The 23,961-nt window shown below is 44.4% G+C and overlaps 1 long non-coding RNA gene across 1 annotated transcript; it reads right to left on the reverse strand.

Annotated features, from left to right (window-relative positions):
• Positions 1–10,086: 10,086 nt before the first annotated feature.
• On the reverse strand, positions 10,087–21,105 carry LOC140213518 (uncharacterized). The gene is made up of 4 exons (XR_011890378.1): positions 20,763–21,105; positions 20,042–20,103; positions 14,832–14,918; positions 10,087–10,182 (listed from the first exon to the last, which is right to left on the reverse strand). It is a non-coding gene; the product is annotated as an uncharacterized lncRNA (long non-coding RNA).
• Between the last annotated feature and the right edge of the window lie 2,856 nt (positions 21,106–23,961).

Raw genomic sequence — 23,961 nt, forward strand, 5'->3', positions numbered from 1 at the left:
GTCCGTTTGGACAGTGCTTCGGGCTGCCTCACCGTTCCCGGTCACTGTGCCTTCGCGTTAGGCGCCACCAATAAACCTTTTCACAGAGGGTTCGACCCCCAATTTTCGTGCCATTGAATTTTCTATATGGTCAAATTTTCGACCTATGAGCCAAGGCTTTCTTCCTAATAAACTAAAGAAGTTGCAGGTCCAAATTAGAAGTTTACAATAAATAAAACTAAGTGCGCAATAAACATCGAACACGATAAGATATGATGTTTCAGAGTTATACGGACCGAACAAAAACCTGTATATACATGTCTCAGTGCAATGCTGGAAAGGACACATAACTCATGATGCTGTCCATTGAAGGTAGGTTAGCAGATGTGATGTACCTGCTGTGGAAATAAAATCGTGGTGACTTAATAACATACGACATTTTTAGTTACATACGACGTTGTTACTGTGAAAGAATGGCACGCTGACTATGAAAATGATGAGTATTACTTATGTGAAAGATACGTGACAGTGGATGATGTATGATGCGTGCGGCATTCTTCTAGACAAACTCAACTTTGTCCAAAATATATTTTTTTTGTATTTCATATGACCGAGGAATACTCTTGTAAGGGATGCACTAGTATTCACACGGGAGGAGCCTTTCGGTGTGAGGAGCCGAACATAGGGTAGGTTGCTGGTATCCGAGCTTTTTAGGGGTGGCTACACGATTGTTCGTTGTGATGGGTTCAAGACAAATCCCTAGTGAAAAGAACACCAAGAACCAAACTCACATACTGCCACACAATACATAGTGGTGAAATATTGTGCCTGTGAATGTAAAAAAAGGTAGGACAGATACTGACAAAATGCCACGAAAGCTGTTTAACTGAAGTTCTTTTGAACCAGCTAAGTTTCGCACCTTGAGAAGAATGATGCAAATGAATTAACTCCTTCTTTGCCACGCCTATTCAAATCGATCCGGGGCGATCGATGTTTTAGATAGCCAATTTCGATACGTTGGAGGAGTTTCTCACCCACCTCAGGCCATTCAGTAGCGAGTACAGGCACTGCGCTTTCCGAATCAGTTTAAATTTTCGCGCTACGTCGATGGTTTGATTTATGACGGACGTTTTTGCTAACTTTATGCGCCATGTTGCAGCGAAGCGACGCGTTTTATTCCCCTTCTGCTGCGCTGGAGAAAAAATAATGCCGCTCACGATCATGCCGCACTAGCATCATGTAATCGAATGACTCCCAGCATTTTAAGAGTGAAATTATATCGCCAGCTTCGACGTCCGACACTGCTGAGCGATGACAATTAAACTAAAAATGCGCCAGCTGTTCGCTAGTGAGGTTCGGTCTGGTGTCGAAGTCGTTCTACTCCGTAAATGTGTATTTCCGAAGGTCTGCCGGCGTGTCTCACATACGAACCTGGCATTCTCAAGCAGTTTCCAAGTGTTTGGGCTTCGCTCCTCTCGTGAAATCGCGGCGAGGGGCGCTGCCTGTCTCACTGAGCAGTTATCGAATGTCACTGCCGTAGCGTCGTCCCGCGTGGCGGCGTCGCGAGATAAGCGTCGTGCTCGAAACTATGTTGCACCCGCACTTCAATTTAATGATGAGGACTCGAGTTATGATTTCGAAGATGACATCGAAGCAGATTCAAACTCTGACGGCAAGGATGTTTTGAGTCAGCATGGGGCATTCTCAGCTTTTACCGGCAAGTTTCCTTTGCGACCCTGAGCGGTCTCCTGCCTTGTGCGCGCTTATCTGCACATCTTTCTGCGTGACCTGAGAGCTCTACTGACTATGTTAAAGGTACATACTTCGCTCGGTAAGAATGTGCTACCATCAGCAGCAAACAAACTTCCGGTTAAGGCAAGAAGTTCGCCCTTAGCCCATCTCGGCCCAGCGCTGCGGTTCAGCACAAGGCAGTTTACAACAGCGTGGGATTTCTTTCTGCTCTTCTTCTTTGCAGGGGTGATAAAGACAATCTGCAGAAATACAAACCGATTTGCTTGGATATATAATCTTGCAGTTGCCCATCTACGCTGAGAGCTATCGCCCTCGAAGAGGTGCATGACTCCAGATGAACTGGTGGAGTACCTTCCTTGGGCTTCTTATCGGACCATGCTCAGTAGATGCCGAAAAGGCAGAACTGAAAAATTTGTTACGCGGACCGCAAATTTGACAAAAACCATACGTTTTATCGGAACAGCGCGGAGTGCACTTATGCCTCACGAAATCGAGCAACTGCTTAACGGCATGGCTTGAGCAATGAACTGGCCTTAGTTTCTTTTTTTGTATCCGAATGACGGCGGTGTACTAAGCATCTATTTTTTCAGACACTATTCCTAGGTTATTTATCTTTGTAATGCATAATCTGAATTTGTTTTGTTATAATTGTTTTTGTAGATATCATGTTTTTTATTGTTTTTATCAACTGGCACCACAAAAGGGGCTTTCTAGAAATTTGATGTTTTACTTAATAATTTTTTAGCAACATATGTTTTTGGAAAGAGCATTTCATTATGCACAATATGCTATGTTGCAAGGTGTGTTCGAATACTCTTTGTAGTGGTAAATAATTTTCTACCGTAACCTATGCAACGGCTATTTTCTAGCTGCAACGAAAGAGTTAAAGCTAAAAAATTTAATTATGGGGTTTTACGTAACAAAACCACTTTATGATTATGAGGTACGCCGTAGTGGGGGACCCCAGAAATTTGGAACTACTGGGGTTCTTTAGCGTGCAACTAAATCTAAGTACACGGTTGTTTTCGCATTTCGCCCCCATCGAAATTCAATCCCGCCACCTCGTGCTTAGCATCGCATTATTGATGTTGGGCGCCTTGCCAGGCTTTGGGATGAGCAGGATGAGGGCCGTTTTCCAGTCTTCGGGTTCCAGTCTCTGTTCCTCCGGATTTTGTTGATTTCCTCTGTGAGGGTTTCAATGGAGGTGTCATCTCGGATTCTAAGTGCCTTGTTAGTTACGTGGTCCGGCCCCGGCACCGACTTGGTGTTTAGGTTTTGAAGCGCTGTGCGTATCTCTTCGGTTGAGAAGTCCCGATCGAGCTCTGGTTTGGGCTTGCCGCGATATGCTTCGGCGGTCGTGCCTCTAGCATTTTTGGCCAGCGGGAGGTACTTGTCAGCGAGACAGTCAATGACGTCATTTTCTGTGGTAATCTTGAGTTCTACGTGCATGATCTTGTGCTGTGTGTGACCTTGGTCCGTTTTGGTTCAGGTTCTGTCTTAAAGGTGTTTGAGCAGGTGCCACGTCGTCGCGCTATTGATACGGCCTTCCGCGGCATCGCACACTTCGTTCCATTGCTTGTTAGATGCGTGCAATACTTTGCAATCAGCTGGTTGAGGGAAGAAATGCTTTTCTTCCGCCTTCGATTGTGTCTTTGTTCTTTCCATCTCCTGGTGAGCGATTGTTTCGATTCCAGCATGTGAGCCAGTCGGCTGTCCATGCTTTGAACGGGGAGATCGGTCTCTATTTCCTTCGTGGTTGCCTTAATATCGGCCTTTAGTTGCGACGTCCATTGTTTCATTGATAATTTGCGTGTTCGGCGTTTTCTTCTTACCTCGCCGAACGTGTCCTAGTCAGCGTACGTCATTTTTCTGGGTTCTCTGGATGGGGCGTCAATTGTTGTCATCAATGTCATGATCGCTGCGCAGATCCTCGAAGCGGTTGTTTCACTGATATATTGGAACGTTGCAGACGATAGTGAGATTCGGCCTTGTATCGCGGTTGACCGAGGTGGCCATTCTTGTCGGGTATGCGGCATTCGTGATGAGCGTTAGGTCAAGTTAATCGGCGTCGTTTAGTAAGTCCTTGCCCTTGGCCCTGCTGGCGACGTATCCCCAGGCCATGTTAGGGACGCTGAAGTTCACTGCCGCGATCATGGGGTTGTCGCCGGCATTTTTTGCTTGCGAGCTGGAGTATTTCCCTAAATTTTTGTCCTCTGTGCTTGGGGCTGCTGTAAACGTTTAGTATGAGTATGCTCGTCATCAACGTTGCATTAGGAGAGTATAGGGCTTCAAAGGCCGCACACGTTTATGCATACGCTTCGAAGAGTTCAGTCGCAGCGTCTTGGTAACGACTCAAGTAACCGTTGCAACGCACTGATAAACTGTTTTTGTTGTGATATGTATCTTTATTGCACTATAAGAGTTAAAAGAGTATTGCGAGCTGTGTTATGCAGCACATAGAACAAAACATGTACCGGATGGTGACATCGTGCCGCTTGAATGTGGTGCTTTTTATTCGTGCCTTATTTGTACAAGCCAACCGATACCTGGAGCTCGGCACTTGCACGAGTCAGTAACCACTGGTGCTATGGCAGGGGTTTTTCTGGAAGATCCATATAAATCTAGGAAATACTGACCTGCAAGAAAGAACGTAATATTAAGAGGAGTTTAAACAGCTCATCTGCACCAGCAATTGCGCTTCTACTTATATGATTATGGGGTTTTACGTGCCAAAAGCACTTTATGATTATGAGGCACGCCGTAGTACAGGACTCCGGAAATTTCGATCACCTGGGGTGTTTTAACGTGCACCTAAATCTAATTACACGTGGGTTTTCGCAATTCGCCCCCATCCAAATGCGGCCGCCGCGGCCGGGATTAGATCCCGTGACCTCGTGCTCAGCAGCCCAACACCATAACCACTGTGCAACCACGGCGGGTTTGCATTTGCTCGATAACCTTGTTCAAATTTTAGGTCGCCTACACCTATATTCGTATCGGGTACATAGTAGCTACACAGGCAGAGCACTTTAACAAAAAGAAAATGTCAAGTGCCATCTATCGTCTTTCAGCAAAGCACCATTTGTCATCTCGTGGAGGGCAGGGCAGACTACAATTGCTCGCACGACGACATAGCTTGAGGAGCGGCTCATACACAGTGACACATGCTCTGTGACGCAAGCTCGAGTCAAAGAGGTTGACAAAACAGCACCCCTTACCCAGACATATATAGAATGCGGCCCAAGCTGACGTATAATCGGTTCATTGCAGAGCGGTGCACACCTAGTGCCACTGCTCAAAGTAGATGTCACAGAGATTCATTGAAGATCGCAATATACCCAGATTTACATATCGAGGGACCGAAATTGTTCTGACATTTGGTTTTGAGCCTGGTTCCCTCTGCACAGTAGCCCTGTGCTCTACCCATCTTACAATGAACTGCTAGGAGCCCGAAGTTGGCAAGAAACATAGGCAAGGAATTGGATACACGGAAACATGGAGACATACTGCCCAATGGGATAAGTTTCCAAAGAATTCAATTAATATTAAACGATCGTAATAAGGGACTAGTAGCGGCGAGCAAAAATCAAGTGCAGGAAGAGCACCAAAGGATAAAAATGGAAGTTTGCTGGCATTTTCAGTATGTCCACCTGTCACGCTTTAATGATGAAAATTAAATGCAGTTGCTGAAGCTATGCGATAAGCGCAAGAGAGAGTTGTTTTGGTTAATTCATCATTTGAATGACGTGGAATACGAAAGGGCTTTTATAACGGAAGACGCGCACAAGTAGCAGCTGGACACTAGCTGTGTTCACATGAATGCTACCGAAGCGAATCATATCAGCTATCGAACGTATCACATCTACTGTAAACCAGATACTTCGGTAGGAAAGAACGTTACATGAAATACACCAAGCAAGGATGGAAACGGTGTATTTCCGCGACGCATGCAACCAGAAGCACGATAACAGGCATAATGGGAACGCATTCCCTGCAGGGTGACAAACACTCAACCGCTCAAGGGTGGTCGCACTGCGGCACATCAAAAGAAAGATTGCTGTTGACGGAGCAGACCGCACGCGATTTTTCTTTTTTTGCGTCTAGGAATACGTTAGGAGTGTTCAAACAACGTCTTTTTTCTGAATAATACGCCTTCAAGAAACCATTTTCATTGCTGCAGGGGGTCACAGTATGCCTACTGCCTTTGCCACTGGGGTTCTGAAGACCCGTCGACTGTCGAGATCTACGCGCTTTGTGCAGGGTATCTACAGATTCGTCGACGCGCATTTGACTACTTGTGTGGCCGATGCTCACCCACGTTTAGTCGGTATAAAATAAGTCTGCCTGCTTCGGCGTCGCAACTCCACTATTTGGAACAGGTAGTGGCGGCGAGACTGCACAATGTGTGACGCTTCGATGAGCAGCGCCTGCCGAGACCGCTTTTGTATTGAAAGCCAAGCTTCTTCAACATCCTGTGCGTACTTCCCATCAATATAGATGGCAGCTAGCAATCCCGTTCAAAGTGTCTCATTGGCTTGGTGACAGCGGGGATCTCGTTTCTCTGAAAAAAAAATGCATTGCAGGATCTTACGAAACACCCCCAGGTCAGAGTCGCCCAGCTTCTCTTTGCGCTCACCAATTCCGCCAGAATGCTTCTTCGGTCTGAACACTCTGCCTGCCTTTTCTTTATCCGACACCCACTCGTACACCGTCCGTTCGCTCATCCTCGAGATTTGTATTGCACTCTTGACCAGAAAATTTATGCTCGCTCCTTTCCCACACTGATTGCGAAGCAATTATAAAACGTTTCAAGCTAACGTCTCAGGCTATTTCGGGAAACATTGCACTTTAGAAAAATAGTGAGCACGAGACGCTCCTGCTTCGGCGGGCGTCGTGTTTTCTAATAACGGCGCGCTACTTCACAGGAAGCCTACGCTTCGTTTTTATTGCGTTTGCTTCCTACGTTGGTTTAACTGTATGCAAAAAATCTTTTTAAACAACAGGCTCAAATCAGTGCTGAATCCGGGGTTTATTCTCCGGCGTACTTGCAACATCATATTCAAATGTGCAAGTCACTGTTTCTTCAATGCTCCTGGCGGAAAGTAAAAAACAAAAACAAATTGCAATATTACAGCGACGGAGCTTAAAATAATCAAGACGAATGCCTCCTAGTGGCTCTTAAATTACATAAGTACGCACAAGAATACCTATTGTATTAATTAGACCAAGGAGCAGAACGTGAAATGATCACACTAGTTAGCGCGGTGCCCGGATACTACCGCCGCGCGCTTATTAGCTTCCATCCTAATGCAGCCAGGTTGTGAGAAGGAGCATTGGCGGCGAGGACTAATGGTGTCGCCATTTGCCGGAAGCGGCTCGCTTAAGTGTGAGGGATAACGTGGCGCGCTCCTCATAGGTTTGACTGTCGGCGCCCAATAAAAACACCCCGCGGGAGCCCCTCTGGACATTTTTGTAAGTACTCTCAAGGTGATAGAATTTTTTTTTTACTGTCACAATAATAATCTTGGATAAACAGAACGGACAGAATGATTTTCAGACGCTATCACTCAACTGAATACGTACAATGAACGCCACTGCGCGCGGTCGCCGCGATGGAGTCCGCCGAACCGCTTTCTTTCGTGAAACTTAGGCAATCGCTGAGAGCAGACTATGTGAAATGTGTTCATATAGTGGGCTGTCTGTATAACCAAACGGAGCGCTGCACAATTGAAGCCTCAATGAAGCGATCGCACGGGTTCGGAATGACCCAATGCGTGTCTGCATGCATGTCCATGCACAATGTTTCGCTTTCGCGGCGAGCGCGTTTTCGCACCGTGCCGTGAGCTTTACGCCGCAGCATATGACCATTTGACAGTGCACAAGCAACCATAATTACGTGGACGCTATCGGAGCTGTTGAAAAGTAATTTTTTTTAAGTAAGGACTTCGACGTACATTGACTTGGGATGTGCCGTCGCGACGATTCAATTTGTTTCCTTTTCTTCTTTGTTTTTATACGTTTCAATGTCATTAACTCTCAAGACGCGTCGCACTTCATATTTGTCGATCTTCTCAGCAAGCTACCTCGTTCTGCTTCTTTTTCTTAATCCAGTACTTTCGTTGTTTGGTGCTGACACAAACAGGATCATATACCATGCCTTTTTTAATGTGCTTCTTACCATTCCCTTTCCATTCCTGTGAACTTGCCAGTACCTAGCATCAGCAAGTTCATAGGCCAAAGGTTCATGATTTAGCCGGGAAGCGCGGGTAGGCGAGAGCTTACGGTGGCCTTTCTGCTCAGCAATGAACATAGCAGCCTTGACCCCATAGCAGTAATCTTCCTGAAGGAAGTGCTTGCTACACACCCAAGATGTAGCGTGTGCCTGCTTGCCGGTTCTAAGTTACGCATTTCAAGCTTTACGCAGCTTCTTGTCGTGCGGGTACGTGTGAAGGCTCTGACGGGCTCCCTTGTTTATGTCCGGCACTGCCGCACCGAGCAGTAGCCTATCATGTTAGATGCCTTCAAAGGCAGCCGCTACATATTACACTGCTTTTAAGTGTTGTCTAGCAGACACCGGAGGTGGTGGATCCCCCCCCCCCCCCCCCCCGCCGCCCCACTTAATGAGATCCGTAGCGCAGGTGGGACTTTAAACTTTCGGTTACAGTTTGCTTCGGTGCTTCTGAAGCAGCCGACGCGGAAGCTGTGTCCACGTGATCCCTCATACCACGGCACGCCGACGGCGGCGCTAGCATTCCCAGTGGTGGAGTTCGCCCCCAATAGTTGTCTATTCCTAGGTTGAGCTTCGGCGTCCCTCGGCGTAACCGCGCGAACACGTTCGTGTCACTGCTCGAGTGTTCGTCGTCATCTTCTTCCGCAGCTGGATACGATGCCGCTCAGCATGACCCATACTGCCCATACTGCCCCTCGCACCCGTACGAATGTTCACGCCTTCGTCGTCTTCTTCCAAAGCTGTCTCCAATGTCGCTCATTATGCCAGCGTTTCCGTACTGCCCCTCCTTCTGCGAAGTCGTCGACGGCCCTGGCCCAGTACCAGTGCGGCGATTTCGGTCTCAAATTGTTTGCCTCAGTATATCGCGAGCTGAAAACACGTATGTAGCTACGTCAGCACTTCGCGTTAGGCAGTATCGTATTGGCGGGAATTCTTTAGGGGGCATTTTAACGTTTTGGAATGTTTGGGGCACTTATGGGATATCAGTATACCCACTTGTTTTCGCTGAGGATCCATTTTAGCGCCATTATTAACCTTCCGTTGCACGCCACTGTGATTTTTGATGAGCCACCCCTATAGAAAAATCTGGTACGAAATTGTACGTTTCATGTATACATCCTCAAGAGCCACGTATCCGTTTATACATGCCACGTATCCTTCCTTGCGTGCCACGTATCCTTTCTTATGTACAAGGTATCCGTTCAATATGCGCCTCGTATGGAAGCATACGTGCCCGGTTTCCATTTCTATGTGCCTCATACAGAACAATGCCTGGCACGTATAGAGCCAAGTTTGCAGGTTTAGAAGCAAATGTGCCTGATATTCATTCTTCATGCGTTAATTGTAGATTTATGTGTGCGTTACCGCAAGCTAAGCAACGGTGAAGCAAGTAAATGACAGATACCCACCACACTCTCCTCATCCGGTTATATACTGTCACAGTGCTAATACGAGCCCACCGAAAGCCTCTCCATTTCTACGTGCTCCTCGCACCTTGTCAGCCAATTACCCCAGAAAGATCTGTGTAACTGGCAATGCTACTCGTTTTCACATGAAACACTCACCTCCTGTAAACGAGGAGGTCGTACTATTTGGTGGTTCAAACAACGCTGCAGGTCAGTGCCCGATGCTTACGTCAGCGGTGAAGTAAATTTCACTTCACTGAGTTGACTACTGCATCGTTGCTGCTGACTGAAAGAAACGCAACAGCAATTGTCCGTAGACGCAGGCACATGCTCACTATCACCTTGGATACCATCCTACATGCCTGGCTCTCAGTCCTTTTTGTCTCTCAGACGTCCATGTGTTCGTTATCAGAGGCTCTGTGGTGTCTAAAAGTTTGTTCTGAGGATCTATTCTTTTTCAGCGTCAACTGCAGCGCGATTCAGTCCCCTCATTTCCGTTCAGTTGCGAAACATCTCTTCAAGATTAGCTTGTTGCCATCGATTGAGTTCTTGCCGTGCTCGAGAAGCTTTGCCATCTAAGATACTCACCAGTATTGTGTTCATCCTGTAGCAGCACACATAAATACCGCCATATTGAGGCGCAGATTACGCCAGCCATTACTTTACGAGATAGCTTTTATTTACTAAGTGTTACAGGCAGACTGATGGAATCCTGCACTATCGCTCTTGTAACGAAATGGATTAACTTTCGCACATGTCATTTGTGGTACAATTTCCGTTGCAGCAATTCCCAATTAGGTCCGGCTTGGCTTCCATCTACAAATAAGTAAAGCATACGTATTGTAAGGCAGCCGGAGCGGTGAACTTGCGTTGAAACTTTTGTGCAGAATGCAAATGTATCAATATTTGTCGTGCTAAGAGTGACAGTACTTGAAGATGTGTTGTAAGATGTTGTCCTAATGCTCCCTAATAATAATAATGCTCCTGATAAGAAGAGCTTCATTGCATTATGCTCCCTAAATGCATAGAAATATGACTCGCTTATGCAATAACTCAAAGAAATAGAACAGCAGTACATAGCATATATATAACGACAAATTAGGGCTTGAGAATATTCCCGTATGAACAGATTTCAACGTACATATGAAGCACCTACACTCTGTGAGGCACTATTTATTCTTTGTTAGCTTACATCAACTAAGGTGTAAATTATCGCAGCAAAAGAAAACGCCCTGCAAATGACCATAAGCGAAGCCAGTGCAACCATCGAAAATGCGACCGACTTTTCTTACGGCTTTGACAGGGCTGCTGCATAAGCCAAATAATTCTTCACACTTTACTGCTAGCTTAACAAATAAGTCATTTGCTTTTCAGCTCTCGTTTGCAACCTTCGAAAAAAAAAATATGTCTTGTCTGGAATGATTGTTCATACACAATCAGTGTTCTTCTAGCTATTAATTCTGTGAGCGCCAATATATTTGCAAGTGTTGTTTTTTATGTTCCTCTATTGATGATTGCGAGAGATGTCTCTGTACTCCAACAGTCACTGAAACAAACGTTCGCAAGGCAACGTTTAACATCAACTCACTACAATTGTATTCCTATTCACGCCGAAGAAATTCAACTTTCACCGTCAACATCACCAGTAATTATCATCAATTAAAGCAAGCGGCAGGCAAAGCTTCGCTTATATAGATTCCCACAGTGCGTGGGATCAACATGACTGTTTCTTGATGTTATAACTGGCTAGTGTGCTATTGTTTGGTACAGAGAGCGGGATAACTGATTCTGGGTGAATTAGTTTATTACCGTTGGTATGAAGCGAAGCCTGTATTTTACTGACATACATGGATTAGGTATTTAAATCGTTGTAGAATGTGGTCATGTATAACAGGATACATCAAGATGCATAAACGTGCTATTGAAGTCAAATGATCCGTCCCAAGTGATAAGGAAATGCATGTTCGCTCGAATAAAAACAGCATTTTAGGCGACCTTCCAAAACTATTTGCAAGAAGGAAGCATGAAAGTGCGTTCGCCTTCTTAGAAGCGCTTATACGTGGTGCTAATTTTCAGCACACTAGTAATGTGCACTTTCCAGTTCAATGTATCCTAATCTGAAGCCTATATATAATGAGAACCAACCCTTTACATTACAATTTATACAAAAACATATGTATTAGTATAATTTCACGGTGTTTGTATGTGGTCTTTTGTTCTGGAATTGTTTAGGGAAAGGCTGTTTAGTTTCAGGCGACATCAGAGGTGCTATGTATCTGTGTGAATAAACCTAGCTAAACTGTCAATTTACTAAGAAAGAATAGCACAGCAGAATTGTTAGACCAAAAGTCTGAGCAAGATTTTTGGTGAGGTTGATCTTTCAGCACTTGCATTAAAAAGTTTAGTCATGTAACAGTTAAGCAGATTTTCAAAAACATTTGCCACATAATACTTGCCCGTTTAGCATCTTTCCCAGATATAACGCTTGTTGAGACTTGCTTAAGTCATTCGCTACGAAGGCTCTAGTTGATCCACACGCATCTGAATTCGCATGCAGATTTACCAGGAAGTTCCTGCAGTGTCGCTGTATTTGATTTCCGTTACCCTGTCGGTTTTCCTACGGCAGCAGGCTAAACTCAGTCATTCTCAACCAAACAACTCGGATCTCTTGCACAGAGAATTTACTGCCATAGCTCTAATTATTCAACACTTAACAGCCGATAAATGCAACCCACGAACAGTCCCATACTTTTGTTAGTCTAAACAAGAAGCATCATATACGTCGAAGATGACACCTGGTAAACTTACTATGAGCCTAGTACAGAGCAAAAAAAAACATGTGAAATAAGAATCCTTCACCAAATATTCACAATGTTTACAATTAGGTTCAATATTCGTCACACACTAACGGGGTTCCTTAATTTTGGTCATTGTAAACTTGGTCCTACCTAAAGTTCATGTGTGGAATTGAACAATATAACTTAAGATCACCACATACCTCTTTCGCTTACTTGGTAAATATTTTCATATGGGCAATATTTTCCCGCACGAATTTCACTTCATACTTTAATTCACCCTTTTTCCGCATACTGTCCATGTTAGTGCTCGATGGCACTTGCAAGTAAATCAGGGCAGCAGATTAAATCTTTAGCAGCTCATAATGCATCTAGTAACACTGCAGAGAGCTTGCGTTAAAAGCATCGCCATTAACCCATGAATTTCGAACTTTGCATATTCATAAAGATATTGGCATTCATATATCCCGCCACTTCTAAACAAGATTTCTCGTTTATTTCATTAGGACATCAGGAAACCCAACTGCTAACTTTACAATATGCCTTAAGGTAGCGAAATGTCGAGGGCTCATTAATTATTTTACAGCGTGTCTAGTTAGGCCAGGTACGCAGCAGTTTCATTATGCATTACACCTACCATGCGCCACCTACGTCAGCAAATGGGATCTCTCGGGGGCATTGATATCTCCTGGGGCATTGAGAAACAGGCAATAAATTGATGGTATACTTATACAGAAGAGCAGAGTGTCGTGTATAGCGCCAAATCTAAGTGATCTGTTCTTGTCAACGTTTGACAGGAAGTGACTCACAAATAACTGCTAAAACTCTTTAAAACAGCTTAGAGGCTCTCCGGCTTTCTAGAAAAGTCGACACCTCTACAGCTTGCATGCAACAGCAAATATCTATTGCCTTCAGCATTATCACCTTATGTGTATGCTATAAAACGCAAGGATGGTTAGTAAGCACTCTGCTAACTTGGTTTTTTTGTAGACACTATTTGCGTTTACTCCAGGCTCCTTAATTGCGCGCTAAGTTAATAAGCACGCAAATTTCACTGTGTACGCGCACAGCTTCGTGCGAGCATAGGTAACGCAAGAGAACGCACCAGCTGCCAACGGCCGAAGTGCCTGCTATACGTAGTCTTTTATTCGATGCTCTACCAAAGACTATGCCAAAATGTAAATAGTTTCTTTTCGTACTCTTTCTATTTAGTGCATATTGCAGGCCAGCGTGCTCTATTAAACCTAACATTTCTGGTAAGGAATCACCTTGTATAGTCTCACTTATTTTACTCATGCAACAATTTATTCCATGCGCAGATGCCAGTGCCATATTCAACATCATTGGCAGTGTTCTAATAAACGAAAGGAGCAGTGCCATAGCGCACATTCGTTAGTTCAGAGGAACTGCGTCATGTCTTTACTACTGTGTAATACTTAGCGGAAGAGAAGGGCCTTTGCATGCATGTTCCACCTCCGCCCAGATAAACGCTCCCTGCGCGAAAAATCACGACAAATAAACCTGATGAGGTTTATTTGTGACTTACGCTGTTAAAGGACAGTTGAAAGGGGTGAGAAGAAAGGTTGAGCCGAACCAACCGATGGTTTGTTAGTTACTACCACATGAAGGCAACAGATATAGTAGCCAAGTAAGACACAGAGAAACTTCATGTGGTGCTGTAATTGAACTGCAAGTAGGATAAGCTACAGAAAGATGAAAGTAGAGAGCCAAAATAATTTGCCGGTTTGCTTGGAGCCAAAGCCACATCTGCTATCGTCCGAAAGTTGGCGTACCACGTGATGCCAGTGGCTAGGAAAGTGCCGCGCAAGCACCGAAACAGCCATGTGTGGTGCTGGCCCATACTTTCGGGGTCAAATCTTCTACACATACACAAATACCTAACAAATAGAATGGGGGAACAGTCGTAACCGCAGCCAAATTTCATAAAATCGCACGCACAATGGGTAGGATGTAAGTTGTTTTTTCTAACACTCTTATTTCAATTTTACCTTATTATTTTGATGTTGCAAAATATGATCCAGAACATTTTACTATGGTGTTTTTCGGTCCATTATCTGTTGACTTCATGTTGGTATTCCATGTAAGTAATCGTACATAATACCACTCCTACGTTAACAGAGCCGGCAAGCTCAGTAGCAATGGAATTTACTTCAGCCCAATCATTATTTAACTTCATCTGGCAATGCACCTTGGCTGGTGACTGAAACTCTCCGTCTAAATACTTTTTACACACACAAAAAACAGATAGCCATTTCGAAACGCACACCATGCTTTGTTAAACGAAATACTGATATTAAAAGGAAGTTTTCTCGCGAAGGTACTCTTCATGTCCCCAAACCTAATGGTGAAATCGCGGGACATAGACGATGATCGATTCGGCGCACCTGGTTCCGATATTAACTTTGGGCCAGCAAAGCTGTAAGCACTACATCAGTTAATACCGATCCCAACCTGACAATGTTCAACATTGAGACAGTTGTTGGCTCTCTTCTGTTGATACAGGGACTTAGCAAAAGGTAATCATATACAAGAATTCACTATTGTTGCCGTTTACGTAATAAAATTGTGGAAAATTATTCTCTTGACTTGGATTCAACAGCTGAAGAAGCTGAATTGATTAATATTTCGACAGTTACATAAAACACTTACACTACAGGCGCTGAAGAAGTTGTATAAGCCATAGTACCATTGACCGTCCATTTTGCAACAATAGTAGCAAGTGACCAGTACATTTTTCTGCAAAAGATAATGATCAGAACCTCACTCGTACAAAATTGCAGATTTTACCACATTTAAAACAGCTTGCTAGAAAAAGACAGAGTTTAACGCTGTTGTTTTCAACTGAAAATTGAATGCACCCAAGGATTTGAAGACGCATAAAAAATTGATGAGACATTCCACTCTGTGAAGCTTGATGACCAGCGAAATCGTTTAGCACAGGAAACAGAGGTCAGAAATAATTTTTAACAATGGTACGAACTGGTTTATTGTCTTGACCAGTGGTCATCGTGACGAAAAGCACGCACACACATTTATTGTCATTCGCGTGGATGATGAGATCGCCACATCGAGGAGCCGGTTGAAACTAGACACTAGATGGGACCGCCATCATGGGAGAGCGGAAAGAAAGGAAACTATATACATTAGCTCTTGGAAAGCTCACAAAGAGGTGGCGGTGCGAATGTACGCCTAGCGACACAGGTCAGTCCTTCGGACTAAGATCCGATCGTACTATCTGCACTTGCCGTTGTGCCTGGGACCTCTATGGTTCCTAGTTATGGCAAGGGTTATTGGAGGGCACATTACAGGTCCCAGAAGTCACCACCTGGTGTCTCCACAGACATTTGTCATTGCGTTTCGACCCTTTCCGCACAATCTGTGGGATAGGCACATGATTGTTTCACACGCACACGAGTAATGCATGAAAGCATACCCATAAACAGCTTCGCTGTAAAATATAGTGCCCTGTGAAGGGGTAACACCAAGCACCACGCATTGCACCATAGCATATATGAATCAGATGTATGGGTTGCAGACGCAACATACTTTTCCCTTTCTTTTCAGGCTCCCAAGCTCTCACCATTTTATTAAGTATCACTAGTGGAGCCGATTCCTTGCAAAGCTTTCCTTGCACGTTTTCATTTGGTTCACGTGTTATATCTAGTACTTGTATGGAAAGCGCGACCATTGACTGATGCGCCTTGCTTTACTCTCAGCAGGATTATGTGAGCCGCTGTGAGTTTTTTATGCAGCATTTAAAAAGCCATACTAATGTGCAACGCCACATTTGCTCACGTGATTGCGCCCACTGTTGGGTGCTTTTTGATCGGTATTGGTCCGTTTGTTTACCATAGCCACGGGGGCTGCTCTATCGGCAACCACGTTGCGTAGTATTCAGTACACGACAAAATGGATTTGCCAAACGCCCAGACTCTGTGTATGTATACCTTCCATTTATTCATTGTGCTTTCACTGCTACTTAAATTATCGGCAACCTTACCAACTGAAGGCGATGAGTTTGTCCGCGCGATGTATTTACACTGGTAGATTTGTAGGGCACTTACAGCCGTGTCCCTGTTGTCTTCCTTAACTGCAAGTGCAACAACTTGACTCGGAAATACACGTTTTTGCGCGCAGAAATCGCATGTTTTTGACGGTCCCCGACCACGGTAGTTGGGTTTAACTGCGTAATTCTTCTCGCCAGCACTGTTCAAATTTATTGGGAAGGGTTTTCTCATTTCTTATAGCGCAATTAATTTTTTTTCCATTTACACAGGGACCGATATGTTGAAAACGCTCTAGCCGTCACTCGCCTACCGTTTCATTTGTTTCTTTCAGGGCGCAGACCGGAAACTCGTGTTGGCAACCTCTTGTTTTACGTTTGCCTTCGCTGGTATTCAGAGCGAACTTACTCGAGTATGTCACTCGCGCTTGCATAAGCAAGGCGTATGTTTCGCTCGCATGCTTATCGAAGTGAAAGATTTCACGATATTTTGTGCCAGCGATGGCGAAAACACTGCGTTGTTGCTGAAGGTGGTGTGAACAATGTTAATCTGGCAGTCATGGTTGGAAATCGGTGGCCCTTGATGCGTAGTGTGGGCCGTAAAGCTTAGTTGTGCTCGCCTTGTGCTCTCATTGCTCACGGTCTTAAATACAGGGCACTGTGCAGCTGAAGCGGGTGAAGCTGTTACACAGCCCCATCCCTCATATTTAAAATTTTCTCCTTGTACTTGACGACCGAGCACATCTTGCCTCTTCTCTTCCACATTTTAAATGAATAATACTGCGGGACTCCTGACGCCTCGGCGGAACCTTGCTGGAGCGGAAGGTGGTGGCACGTGCAGTTGAAATAAATCCTGGGGTTTTACGTGTCAAAACCACGATTTGATTATGAGACACGCCGTAGTGGGGCACTCTGGATTAATTGTGGCCACATGGAGACATTTAGCTTGATCCCCCATCCCTAATTGCATGGCGCACGGGCGTTTTTGCATTCCGGCCCCATTGAAATTTCGCCGCCACGAGCGCCATTTGATCCCGCTACCTCTTGCTTAGCCACATAACAATACAGCCACGAAGCCACCGCCGCGGGTGTGGCTCATGCAAGCAAGTTACGTTCGAGCCAAAAGGCATTCAATGGAAGCGTCCATGTTTCGGCCCTTGATGCGGGGTACGCAGCTTGCTCGATGTAGAAGTGTCTATATTTCGATATCTTGGTTGCCTCTATTAAGAACTACGAAGGTAGTACTCTTATTGTGTTAATGTGCGTTTTGAAGAAATGTGTGCTTTTGTCAGACTATAAATAATTTTTAATATCTTCCATCTACCTCGTGCTGTGCCTCATACTTCTTTTCTTACATTGTGTTCGTTATTCTTGCCGAAGAAAGCAAGTGACGAGAAACATGCTATAATCACAGGATTGCGCAGATAGAGAATGTTGTTAACCGAGTGCTCAATTTGCTGAAAAAATCGTCTGCAAAGGTTTTTTTCTCATACATAGAACAATATCAATATTGATTCAATGTTTGCCTCGTTGAATCTCTAACATAGACGTCGCAGAAGAAACTAGAATGTAGGTACAAAGTTGATGTAGGTTAGATCCTCTTTTTTCGCTTTAGATCACTCATTTTAGAATATAAAAATATATCACTATTCTAATTGAATGCCATAATATGAATTTCTGCTGCCTTCTGGTCCGTCGTCCAAATAAATACTTTTTGCCGGTCTTCTAATGCTCCCGTTCTCAAGAACGCCACAAACATTTAAGCTTCTCTATACCTCTCAACGAAGTGGAGGAGTCGCATTACAAGTTGTTTAGTCAACCCGTACCTGAAAGCCGTAGTTTCAGGTTACGAGTTAAAAAGGAACGTCGAATTTGTCTAGCTAAAACAATGCCTTATATTCCGTAATCAGTAACTATCGACTTCTCTCTAACATGGCGAGCTACCATGCGTCCGTCATCGCTTTACAACTTCACAAACATTTAACAATTGCTATGCGACAATCAGACTACTTGATATTCACCATATTCGCCGTTAATATAGATGTATACCTATGGAGGCCCGTAATTTCTGCATAAGGAGTTCCCACAGTCCGTGTTTTTAGGAGACATCCTATACCTTTAAACTTATAAAAATAGCTTTTACAAAAGATAACGAGAAACAAATTTGGCTCTTCTAGCGTGCCTTTTCGCAGAAAGAGAAATTACTAGCAATAATGACATCACGCAGTGCGGATGACTAATTTTGCCTAAATTTCAATCAATTACTTGAAATATATAAAAAAGGAACCAAGAAAGCTTAGCCCTGGTTTTCTTTCTCTTTGGCATATTTGGCAAAAAAAACTAAGATATTTCAGCGTTGAAGATGAATGTACGGTTTTTAACTATGCAACAAATGCTCGATACACCAGAATACACGCTATGACGTCCTCAGCATCGCTAAAAAGCCAAAGCCACGCAGCCACTATTACAGGTTCAAATAAGTTGACTGAAATCATTATAGTTTCTTTCGTAACCATGATATTTTATATGTTGGTTACTATGCATTTCTGAATATTCATGGCGGGTTATAATAAAGTGATGCACATAAGCAGCATGAAAGTGTCTCTCGCCAGATCTGTCCACTTTAAGCTGACGATCGCATGCATACTCTTCGCGCTCACGATCGTGTCTGCTAAGGATTATACCGCTACGCGTCGCGGAAAGAGCTCAAATTTCAAACTAAACTCCGTTCGCCGTTCTCGTCGCCGGCGCCGTGGTTCAAGACGGGGAGTTGACGTATATCAGCAAGTGCGCCTGCGTACAAGTCTATGGTGTGACGTCGCTCACACTGACACGTCACATTCCGGGAAAGGTTCAAGGCAACATGTGTTACTTGTGTAATCTGTAGCCTCAGGAAACGAGTTAAAGCTTGGAGAAATAATAAAACACCAAAACCAAATGTCTGCTGTTTTTGTTTTACTTCACACCACGGCAATAGATATTTACTTCCGTATCGTCTGTTTGTTCGCACGTCATGCAGTCGCGCACCTTGATACCTAAACTATGTCATTTTCTACCGTGTTCGAGCGTACGATCATGCTCTCTGATCCGCTTGCGTCCACCTCAGCGTTTGTGTAGCGCTGGCTTATACCGCTAGTCAGGCGATCTCGTGCACAGCGCGCAAAATCGGGCACTGAGGAAAACAAGACAAACGCAATAGCTCTCGCGCCCGTCAGTGAAAGAGCGCCGTGTAGCAGAGAAAAGAGAGAACAAAAAAAAAAGAAAGGAAATCAAAGGAGGCGGGACCCATGAAGTACGAGTCGCGCAGACCTCGCGCTCCGGTACGGGAGAACGCACGGGAGGAATTTTGCGTATGCAGGCTACATGGGTAGGGGGAGGGAGCGCGCTTGTTGGCGATTACGCTCGCCTGCTGAAATCATGGGTTTGCGGCACTGAAATAGTTCCATCTCGACTATTACTTACACCAATTTCAAAGAAAAACCGTGGAGTAGAACGCTCCCAAGAGGGCACAAAATTGCTTGCAGGGTATAAACAAATTTGCTACGTTACTTGATGAGGGGCCCTTTGAGATATTGTGCAAACGAATGATATCATTTACATGATATATAAAACACATATTTTGTTTCCATGCTCCGCGTGGGCGATGAGCAGATTGTCATGTTTAAAATACAGTATTTTTCACTTCACGGTTATTGTTAAATTCAATATCGTATGTTATTATTTAATTATGTAAACATTCGGTAAGTCCAAAAACATGTACTTTATCTGTAAAGCAGTCGTGTGAAAGGTTACTGTGATTATACTGTGGTTGAACCAAATAGCAACAGAACATGTTACCAATGACCTATAAACTTACGCCATAGTTTCGTTTATCCGGGCACTTGTGATACTTTTCTGGATGCGCTTGTATTTCTTCTTCTGCAACAAAAAAGTCAAGACGTTCAACTTCTTTCAAATATAAACGGTAATTGTAAGTACCTTTCAGTATGAGGTGGCATCAATGAGAACCACTACACCACACCATATTCCCATTAAGAAAAAGCCTTGTGCATAATGTCAAAGCACATTCACTTTATTCAAAGCAACTATACGCATATATAAGCTACTAATCAAAATAGCTCTGCAGTGTTGCGTTGAAAGAGGATAGCAGTTCGTGCCAATTGTTTCATGTTCGTCGTGTGAATGCAGCACAAACGAACAACGTGCGGCAATATAGGTGTGTTTACTCGGAAGAGGTAGAAACACATGCGTTGTGTTTGTGCAAATTTCCACTAACGCTTTCTTCCTACGGTTCGATTCTTTTCGCCCACACTCATGCCATGTGTTGAATTGGCAGTGCAGACATATATATTTTCTGCTTTCAGAATTTTCTGAGTCAATGCGCTTTACTTCTAATAGCCTTTTCTAAATATTGCCGCATTTTTTGTTAGATTTTGGGCTCTTCTGCTTGCGAACATTCGCGCTGGAATATTTTTATATTTAGGTACATAATAAGATATACATGTCAGTGTACTGTAATGTCTCGAGCTTTTAATCAGACAACAAATAAAACAAATAATGCAATCGTAATAACTTACCCATAGAGCCTGGCCTCTCACACACTCCATCCTTGCAGAGGCCAGCAACTGCGATTCTCGCAGTATATACTTCCTGGAAAATACAGACGCAGTCAAATAATGGGCAATTTTGGAAGAATTTCAACAGGCCTGCTAATAATATTAGCGAAATTCCAGCTGATCCCGCGGTGGAGTCGAGTGGCGGTGCCACCGGTCCACTCTGAGTGGTCCTAACGGCCACCGAGAACCACAGTGGCGCTGCCCCTGCCATGTCCTTCAAAAAATGTAGGTCCCTCTACAATAGAGAGGTGCTGCGAGCTTCTTTGAACTAAATTTTTTCTTTTACTTCAAGGGTTATGAATTTTATTTCCACTTCCATGAAGACAGGAGCGAGAATAAGCAGGATATTCATCGTCACAGTTTGCGCAGTGGAGTGGGTCGTGCAGTTGTCCTCAGGGTCGTCATGGGGCGCGCACTTTGCCCAGGTGGATGCGGCCTCGGCAGCTCTGACAGCCCTGAACGAATCTTTGTCACTTAAAACATTGTCGTGGATTTGGTATGTATGATCTGGCATTGATTTTCATGTAGCCTGTTTCGATGTTTTCGGGAAGTGTGCGTGTACAAAAGCTAAGGATCAGGTGTTTTGTGTTAATTTGCTTATCCTACTGACGGATAATAATTCGTTGCACATTTGTGGCATGTTTATTCCAGCCCTCTAGGAGCTCTGCCTCAGTCAATTCTAGCTGGTCCTGTTCTGAAAATACACGTCGTGCGCTGTTCAGGGAATGGTGAGTGGTTACTGAAATCGGTGTTTTACGAAATGAAACGCAATTTGTCAATTTGTCCTGTTGGGCTTTGTTAGGAACTTCAAGAAGGTCACCGCTGGCAATTTTCGTAATTTTGTATCCGAGGCCCAGAGTGTCAGTGAGGCACATGGCAACAACAACAACAACAAAAAAAGAAAGCGTTCTCACGTTCCTTGGGTGCGTTTCGGTATGGATTACGTGGAATTGTGGGAAGCTGTTTTTGCTCTTGGTGCGCCCTATGAGTAAACATCCTGCCACAGAAATTAGCGAGTACCCAGGGTATCCTGCCGACACAAGACGATCGACTTCTTTACAGAAGCTGTCCAGTGCCTTGTGTGCGCAGGAGCGGTCCATAGCATTGCGAAAAGAATGCGACACAGTACATGTTTTTAACAGTTTAGTATGCGTCGATGTAAACGAGAGCAGTGGCTTGTTGCCTCTAGGCTCGTATGACCCGCAGACATGCCTTTGTCTAAAGAGAAGTTCCATGTAAAGAAATCTGATTGAATCATTTTCAAGCGTTTCATGGGCTAAGGACAAGGGCCTCAAGTAGTTACGATAAATAGAAAGAGTCATCTGTACAGTTTGATTGTAGTCAACACGTCTGCAACCTAAGAGCATGAAATAACATCTACGTAATTGGGCTGACTTGCGCCGACAATGGCCTGAATCAGACTGCGGCGGCGAAGCGACCAGCGTGCTCGGCGGTCGTCGAACAGAATGCCCGCCGCTGTCGTCCGCGCCCAATTTAAAACTGATAACGAGCTTTCTAGATAAAGCGTGCAAAGTTACTACAACATTCTGGAACAACCTAGAATCAGCTCTGTCTGGTGCTATCAATCTAGATAAATCTGGGCGCGTCTTGCGTCGCAAACAAAGCGTTAAAGCGGCGTGGCCGCAGATTTGAAGAATTAACAAGCACTGCAAAGATTCGCGCCAATATACAGTGTGACTGAAGTTGTTAAATAGAGAGAACGTACTTGTTATCGGATTGCTCTCGGATATTCTGTCCTCTGGTAAGTGCTTTCTTCAGGTGGGTCACCCCAAGATGAATTACAATTCTGGGATACGCGCTTATAGTTAGTGTAGAACGCTATTGCTCGCCATCTGAGGCAGGTAATCATAAAGTGGCATTACATAACTTTTATTGTTTAGTCGAAGGCAAACTGTCGGCGTAGACAATATATATTCAAATAAACATTGACCTCCTAAGTCTTATCAGGGTGTAGCCTTTACTTAGAAACGCAACAGCTTTTGAGTTTGCGTACATCTATCAGCTTGTTAAATTTCTAGTTTAACTTGTTTTCAGAAATGTGATTCTTCAGATGGCTAAGTTTCACTCGTAAATAACGACATGTGTGCTTTTGTAAGCTCTTATCAGTAAATATTGTTACATGTGCAGCAGCAAAACTTCAAGTGCTTGTGAATGATGCGACGCCATGATTGTAGATCGCATGAAGATTCCAGTACACACTACTCCATCGACTGACCCATCTTTTCCACTTCCTCTTCCATGGAATCGATTCACACCTAACAGTACGTTTCAGCACTCACACCTAACAGTACGTTTCAGTACTAACACATAACAGTACTTTTCCGATTGTGACTACGCGCCACTTTCTAACGTGCTTTGTTTTTCGTGTCGAAAGAGAACAGAGTGGTCTTCTAACCACTGCTGCAGTGAGAATAGCATCCAGCATGTTCGATACCGGCGTGCTCGTTATAGCACACAAACGCAAATGTTCGCAACCGCATAAACCCGTCTTCTGGACTGACCTCATTCGGAGCGCACAATCCTGGATTGCGGGCCTGCACAGTCGTCACACGTCAAGTCGGTCAATGCACTATTCAAGAGAGAGATTCTTGGTTGGAGGATGATAGGTGGGGCTAACTGCAGCGCGGTCACTGTCTCTCAATAAAGGGCACCTCAACCGCACTGCACAGGTGGAAAGGAAGAAAAAGTTGATGTGGCAGCAGTAGCGACAAAGGAGGATGCCTAGGCACGCCACTGGACAACTTCAAAGATGGTCGGCAGCACCGGTATCATTGCCGAAGTTTAGTAGTGCACGGAACAGCACACTGAGAGGGAAGTTGCAGACGGAAGAGTGCAGGATGGGAGGAATGCACTCTCTCTGTTAGGCCACTCAGGCACTATTCAAGTTTTCATGCTCGGGTGGCTTATTAGAGAGAGTGTATTCCTCCCATGCGTACGCCACCTCCTCTCTTTTTATTTATCACTATGACTTTACGCACCCACTACCTTTAGGTGTTACCCTCCACCAGTGTGGGGTTAGCAAGCCAGAATGTTCTCCTCCGGTTCAAATCCCATTATTTCTCAGTTTAGTTTGCACTGAAAATGACAGGCAACAGTGGTTTGCATTGAAAGCACTCGCGCTTTTGCATGCGCCTGCTAT

Source organism: Dermacentor andersoni, chromosome 10, assembly GCF_023375885.2.
Source record: "Dermacentor andersoni chromosome 10, qqDerAnde1_hic_scaffold, whole genome shotgun sequence".
In the NCBI taxonomy this organism is placed as follows: Eukaryota; Metazoa; Arthropoda; class Arachnida; order Ixodida; family Ixodidae; genus Dermacentor; species Dermacentor andersoni.